The sequence below is a fragment of the Scyliorhinus torazame genome, chromosome 5 (assembly GCF_047496885.1).
Source record: "Scyliorhinus torazame isolate Kashiwa2021f chromosome 5, sScyTor2.1, whole genome shotgun sequence".
Classification (NCBI taxonomy): domain Eukaryota; kingdom Metazoa; phylum Chordata; class Chondrichthyes; order Carcharhiniformes; family Scyliorhinidae; genus Scyliorhinus; species Scyliorhinus torazame.
In genome coordinates this window covers 157,756,922-157,763,472 of record NC_092711.1, presented here as the reverse complement: position 1 = coordinate 157,763,472, position 6,551 = coordinate 157,756,922, and the positions used below count along the sequence as shown (strand labels likewise).

The 6,551-nt window shown below is 47.8% G+C and overlaps 1 long non-coding RNA gene across 4 annotated transcripts; it reads left to right on the top strand.

The window, feature by feature from the left end:
• Nucleotides 1-382: 382 nt before the first annotated feature.
• LOC140420300 (uncharacterized) lies at nucleotides 383-6,262 on the top strand. 4 transcript variants are annotated; one of them, XR_011946278.1, is made up of 3 exons: nucleotides 383-490; nucleotides 2,533-2,655; nucleotides 4,211-6,262. It is a non-coding gene; the product is annotated as an uncharacterized lncRNA (long non-coding RNA). The 4 variants fall into 4 exon arrangements; XR_011946276.1 differs by lacking the exon at nucleotides 383-490 and adding an exon at nucleotides 1,936-1,973; XR_011946275.1 differs by lacking the exon at nucleotides 383-490 and adding an exon at nucleotides 1,936-1,991.
• The last annotated feature ends 289 nt before the right edge of the window (nucleotides 6,263-6,551 follow it).

The window sequence follows — 6,551 nt, the reverse complement described above, 5'->3', positions numbered from 1 at the left end:
AGCAGATGCTTTGTCCTGTGTAAAACATGATGTGGAGATGCCGGCGTTGGACTGGGGTGATCATTGTAAGAAGTCTCACAACACCAGGATCAAGTCAATAGGTTTGTTTGAAATCACAAGCATTCGGAGGACTGCTCCTTCATCAGGTCTCACTTCACCTGATGAAGGAGCAGTGCTCCGAAAACCTTTGATTTCAGATAAACCTGTTGGACTTTAACCTGGTGTTGTGAGATGTCTTACTGCATAAAACAGACTCCATAATTTGAATAAGACTGGCTGATAAATAATAATTGTTGTCGGAAAGGACTGTGACCGAGAATATATAACCAATTCAGTCCACTTGAAAAAATATCTGCTCTTCAAAGATATATCCGAAGAAATCCCATTTGATGTTTTTAGTTGAATTTATTGCCTCAGCAGCTCACTCAGATACCGGACTGGCAAAGGCATTGATTGGACAATAGCTGGGAACAATGATCCAAAATGTTCTGTGAGTGAAACATTTTCTCTTTAACCCGGAATGGACTCTGTCAGAGTTAAAGGCAATACCAGGCTAAATTACATTGAATATACAGCACAGAAACAGGCCATTCAGCCCAACCCATCTCTGCCAGTATTTCTACTTCACTTCATCCTCCTCGCATGCTTTCCCATCTTACTCTATCAGTGTATCCGTCTGTTTATTTCTCCCTCATGTCTTCATCCAGCTTCCTCTTCAATGTATCAATGTTATTCACCTCCACCACTCACTGTGGTAGTGAGTTCCACATTCTCATTACTCTCTGGAAAGAAGTTTCTCCTGAATTCAGTTTTGTTCTTCCCCCTACAAGTGGGGAACACCCTCTGTGTTTATCAAAAGCTTTGATAATTTTAATGACCTCAATTAGCCCCTCGACCTTGTATTTTGAAAGGAGAAAAGTGACCAAGCCTTCATTGTGAAAGTGAAAATCGCTTATTGTCACAAGTAGGCTTCAAATGAAGTTACTGTGAAAATCCCCTAGTCGCCACATTCCGGCGCCTGTTCGGGGAGGCTGGTACGGGAATTGAACCGTGCCTTGGTCTGCTTTAAAAACCAGCTCTTTAGCCCTGTACTAAATCAGCCCCAGACTTTGAGAATAGAAGATTCACTGAGAATGGGTGGGCTAGGCTGGTCTTTATGAATTAGATGGTTGATCAGACTGTTCATGGACAGGTACTTGGTATTTGGGAGTAGTCGAGGAATTCAAGTGGCAGTCATCAATAAAGCATTAATTTTCATTTGGACACCACATTTTTAAAAAAAAATTAGAGTGCCTAATTATGTTTTTGCAATTGAGGGGCAATTTAATGTGGCCAATTCACCTAACTGGCACATCTTTGGATTGTGGGGGTGAACCCTCGCACACACAGGGAGAATATGCAAACTCCACACAGACAGTCAACTTGGGCTGGGAGGATACCAAGGTCCTCAGCGCCGTAGGCAGAAGTGTTAACCACTGTGCCACCGTGCCCCCCTGTTGGTTATCGCATTTGACTTAATAAAAATGCCAAGGATTTTCCTGGAACATTGTAAAACAAAGTTTCACGAAAGTTGTCGAAGATCTTGATGTGACACAAAATACTGCTATCTCAGAAATTCTACATCTCATTCCCCCACATATTCTCTCCTTCCTGTTCATTTCGAAACTAATTCATTCCACTATCGTCCTGCTTTTCCCCAAAATCTCCTCCCTGAAGGCGCTGACTCTGGATGAGGAATGGCGGCCACAGCACCCACAATCCCCCGCGGTGAGGAAACCGCTCCATTCGCCGGGCGGGCGGCCGGACTGCGCATGTCCCTGGGAGCGATGGGAAACTGCGCATGTGCAGGAAGATCCCACCTCCTGACCTTTCTGCTGGGCTCTTGACCAATGGGAACAGTTGGAGGACCGGAAGGACTCTGGTTCTGAGGGAAAAGGAAGTGAATCCCCAGGGAGGGTGCAGACTCTGGAAAGGTTGGCTCAGGTCTCTCAGTAGGTTCACGGATTGTGCGAAAATTGCTGGCGGTAAATAGTGAGGAGGATAGTCTTTGGTTGCAGGAGGACAATCTTTAATATTGACAAAAGTAACCCTGAAGCGTCCATCTAATTCAGTTAGAAATTATTGATCATCTCTGCTTGAGAACCTTCATTGGCAGAAAGTTCCAGATCATGATCAATCACTACCTCCTGTATCTTAACCAACTGATACAATCCTATACATTAAAAACAATTTTCGTCCTGTTACATATTTCCGTTAGGATGGCAGTCTTCATGAAGATTTCCAGGGCTCTCTGTCCACGATTGTAAGCAGTGAGCATGGATCTGTCAATCAGCCTGAATCAGCACCTTCAGGAGAATTGGGAGGGTGAATATTAGATACAGCAGAGTGAGAATGGAGGGAGAGTGTGTGGGACGGAGATTTACAGCTTTTGGGAAGTGAGAGAGGACAGAATGTTCCATAGAAACTAGAAATGTCTGTTCTGAATTCCGATCCTGTACTGACAATGGTGTATTTTGTAAACTCCTTTTACAGGGTATCAGAAGAGGAAGAATTACAGACAGAAATCTCAAACCAAACCTCACGTCCCGATTTGACAGATTCACTCCATTCACCGGGACTTGAATATCATCAGCCTTTGAATTGAGAAGCAAAAAGGTTTGTCTGTTCTTCCTGCTTCAGATGGTTTTAACCATCAGTGTGACTGGAAAATCACCGAGCCACACACACCCGAGTGAGAGTGTTCCAGAGCACTGACTGGAAAGAGCTTTAACCAGTTACACAAACTGAAAATAAACAGCAGGGAGAGACCGTACGAGTTCTGTGTGAGCCTTCAACTGATTGTCCAACCTGGAGAGACACAAGGACACCAGCACCATGGAGAAACCATGGAAATGTGGGGACTGTGGGAAGAGATTCAGATTGTCATCTATACTAGAAACTCATCGACGCATTCACACTGGGGAGAGGCCGTTCACCTGCTCTTAGTGTGGGAAGGGATTCATTACGTTATCCCACCTGAAGAAGCACCAGCCAGTCCATGTCGGGGCGAAGCCATTCACCTGCTCCACATGTGGGGAGGGGTTCAGTACTTCATCTGAACGGCGTACACACCAACAAGTTCACACTGGGGAGGGACCATTCACCCACAGTGAGTGTGGGAAGGGATTTACTCAGGTATCCAATCTGCTGGGCCACACTGTCACTCACAGCAATGAGAGACCCTTTAAATGCTCTCACTGTGGGAGCAGCTTCAAAAGGTCTCACAAACTGATGAACCGTGGGTTTCCTCCGGGTGCTCCGGTTTCCTCCCACAGTCCAAAGATGTGCAGGTTAGGTGGATTGGCCATGATAAATTGCCCTTAGTGTCCAAAATTGTCCTTAGTGTTGGGTGGAGTTACTGGGTTATGGGGATAGGGTGGAGGTGTTGACCTTGGGTAGGGTGCTCTTTCCAAGAGCCGGTGCAGACTCGATGGGCCGAATGGCCTCCTTCTGCACTGTAATTTCTATGATAACCATCAGTGCATTCACACTAGGGAGAGACCGTTCAGCTGCTCTCATTGCACAATGAGGTTTCAAAACTCATCCCATCTGCTGACACACCAGATCCTGCACACCGGAGAGAGGCCGTTCACCTGCTCTCAGTGTAGAAAGGGATTCACTCAAATAAGCAACCTGCGGAGACACGAGCGAATTCACACTGGGAAGAGGTCGTTCACCTGCTCTGATTGTGGGGAGGGATTCACTCGGTTATCCCACCTGCAGGCACACCAGCGAATTCACACTGGGGAGAGGCCGTTTATCTGCTCTGACTGTGGGAAGGGATTCACTCAGTTACCCAATCTGCAAGCACACCAGGAGTTCACACTGGGGAGAGGCCATTCACCTGCACAGTGTGTGGGAAGGGATTCACTTGGTCAACACTTCTGCTGAGACACCAGTGAGTTCACAAGTGATGACAGGGGTTGGATTCTGCTGTTATTGCTGCTGTTAATCACATCCAGGACTGAACCATGTTCATTCTGACACTTGGTGAAGTGGGAGGGTGGGAGAGTTTCTTTCTGCTGGACCGGCCGGTCTCACAACTGTACTTCCAGTGGGCTGATGCTCTTTGAGCCTGGGAGAGCACATTTCCACTGAAGTGATCCATGAAAGCTGATGAAGGACATTTATTTTATCCTGAATAGTAAATCCTGTTTTTCCCCCATTACAGGTAGATTTAAAATAAACACAGAAAGAACTGGAAAAACGCAGCAGGACTGGCAGCATCTGTGAGAGAGGAAACAGAGTTAATGTTTCACGTCCAATGTAACTCTACCTGAGAGCTAAAGAGAGGGAGAAATGTGATGGGTTTGATGCTGGTGAGAAAGGGGGAGGGTCAGACAGAACAAAAGAGAAAATCAGCGATAGGGGAGATTAAATGATAAAAATGTCCTGGAACGACTTCCAGTGGAGGCCCTGAGTTTATCGGCCGCACACAACGTGGCTCCTGCTTGGAAGCTTGGGTTTCTGGCCCTTTCTGCCCGGTTAATGGGCGCTTTGTTTGTAAAAAGTGCAGAATAAGTGGAGGGAGTTGGTTTTTCCTCCAAAGTGGAATATCAGCAGGTTACAACACCGGGCAAAAGTCGAGTATAGCCTTAGCTTGAGATGGAGGATCTGTGTGGTGCAGCAACTGAGAGTATGGCGGAGTTGGAGGATGTTTCGGCAGCATCGGAAAGAGATGCAAGAGGACTGGTCCAGGGCGATTGAGGAAACAGTAGCCCCTCTTCGTGGGAGGGTGGAGAGGGTGGAGGAACGCCTGGAGTCACAAGGTGCAATGATCCGAGAGGTGGAAAGGACGGTGTTGGATCCCAGTGATCAGATCGTGTTGCAGGAGGCAGAGATGGTGATGCTGGGAGAGGCTTGCAAGGTGCTGAGGGCGAAGGTGGACGACCAGGAGAATCAGTCCAGGCGACAGAATCTGTGAATTGTAGGTCTGAGGAAGGAGTGGAGGGAACGAGTGCCATGGGCTATGTATTGAAAATGTTCACTAAGCTGGTTGAGGAGGGGGTCTTCAATAAGGCCCCGGAGGTGGATTGGGCCCCCCGATCATTACAACGGAGGCCGAGAGCAGGGGAGCCGCTGCAGGCAGTGATCGGCTGGATGCACCAGTTCCAGGCGAAGGAGAGGATTCTGAGGTGGGTGAAGTCGACGTGAGACTGTAGCTGGGAGGGGAATCTGATCCGGATCTACCAGGACATTGGGGCCGACCTGGCCAAATGGCAGACGGGTTGTAACAGGGCCCAGGCGGCGCTCTTTCGACCAAGGTCTGGTTCGGGGTGTTGTATCCGGACAAACTCTGGGTGACTTTCACAAGGGCAAAGGACATTATTTTACGATGTCAGAAGAAGCGGATGACTTGGTCAAGGAGCTTGGTTTGGGGGAGGAGTAATGGTGGGATCTGTTCTGTCTCGACGTGTATATACAAGTTTTGTAAATGTTACGTTTTTTGCATGTTATGACTCGGGCTCATATGGGTGGGTTCTTCCCTGAGGTTGAGGACAGATGTGAGAGGTACAGGAGGGGGCCTGTCAATCATGTTCACATGTTTTGGGTGTGCCCGAAGTTCGGGGATTCTGGCCATTGATTTCCGAGACCCTGCCGGAAGTGTGGGGGTGACGATGGAGCCGTGCTCTTTAGTGGGGCTTTCATGTGTTTCGGATCTGCCAGAGCTGCTGGAGGGGAACGGGGTCTTCACCACTCTGATTGCCCGGCGGCGAATCTCACTGGGTTGGAGGTCGGTCGCCCCACCGAAGATATCGGCATGGTTGGGGGATTTGACGGAATTTCTGCAGTTGGAGAAGACTTAAGTACGTTCTCCGAGGGTGAAGAGGTTTCTATTTAAGACGGAGGGTCTTTCTGTCTCTATTTGAGGATCTGTTTGTCGCCGTGGGGGGGGGTGGTCAGTTGGGAAAGGGATGTTGGGGTAGTTTCGGGAAGAAAAGGGGGAAAATGACAAACTGTTTGAAAGCCAATGGTATTTGATTGTTGTTTATTTGTATAATTGATTGTGTTTGGAATAAAATACATATATTAAAAACACAAACTAAAAGTCTAATGATCTTCTCTATTATTGGTAGAAAAAACCCATCTGGTTTACTAATGCCCGTTAGGGAAGGAAATCTGCCTCCTTACCTGGTCTGGACTACATGTGACTCCAGATCCACAGCAATGTGGTTGACTCTGAAATGGCCCAGCACAAAGCTGTAAGAATCTGCAAGGATGTTTATTCCATAGAATGGAATTCGACAGTGCAGAAAGGGACCACGGGGCCCATCGAGTCTGCACGGACCCTACCAAGAGCAGCTACCTCAGTATATCCCCCCGCCATATCCCCATAATCCCACTTAACCTGTATATCTTTGGACTGTGGGAGGACTCCAGAGCGATGGAGGAAACCCATGGAAACACGGGGAGAATATGCAAACTCCACACAGACAGTCACCCAAGGCTGGAATTGAATCCGGGTCGCTGGCACTGTGAGGCAGGAGTGATATTATGAATGAAACCGGACT